The sequence below is a fragment of the Arachis ipaensis genome, chromosome B01 (genome assembly GCF_000816755.2).
Source record: "Arachis ipaensis cultivar K30076 chromosome B01, Araip1.1, whole genome shotgun sequence".
In the NCBI taxonomy this organism is placed as follows: domain Eukaryota; kingdom Viridiplantae; phylum Streptophyta; class Magnoliopsida; order Fabales; family Fabaceae; genus Arachis; species Arachis ipaensis.
In genome coordinates this window covers 133,826,475-133,826,855 of record NC_029785.2, presented here as the reverse complement: position 1 = coordinate 133,826,855, position 381 = coordinate 133,826,475, and the positions used below count along the sequence as shown (strand labels likewise).

The 381-nt window shown below is 36.7% G+C and overlaps 1 long non-coding RNA gene across 1 annotated transcript in view; it reads right to left on the bottom strand.

Annotated features, from left to right (window-relative positions):
- Nucleotides 54-381, bottom strand: part of LOC107640330 — a 2,489-nt gene continuing 2,161 nt past the window's right edge. The window contains exon 2 of the long non-coding RNA XR_001620361.2: nucleotides 54-368. This is a non-coding gene — a long non-coding RNA (uncharacterized LOC107640330). The remainder of the gene's footprint in view (nucleotides 369-381) is intronic.

The window sequence follows — 381 nt, the reverse complement described above, 5'->3', positions numbered from 1 at the left end:
CACTGCATGGCGCAGCTGACACGTTCCTGTTTAGCAGAAAACTTAAGTAAATAAACCATAGCACGAGAATTTTCTCGTTTTATTTTATATTTTACATATTTATTTTTTGTAAAAAAGTAGAACAGTGGTGTTAAAGTTTAAAAGCAAGAATAATTCCGTACTAGGAAAATTGTCTGATGATTCAGTTTCATCTTTTCATCGTGTCATTGAAGGGTTCAGGTCACCAATCACCAAGCATCCATGATCAGTTACTTACAGCTGAATCTCTGGTAACTCATACGATGTCGTGTCACAATTCACAAAGCTGCTTCATGGGTTTCGTGTGCCCGTTGCTCAAAGTGTTGATTCTTTATTTTTCCACTATTTCCCTGAAAAGGTAGC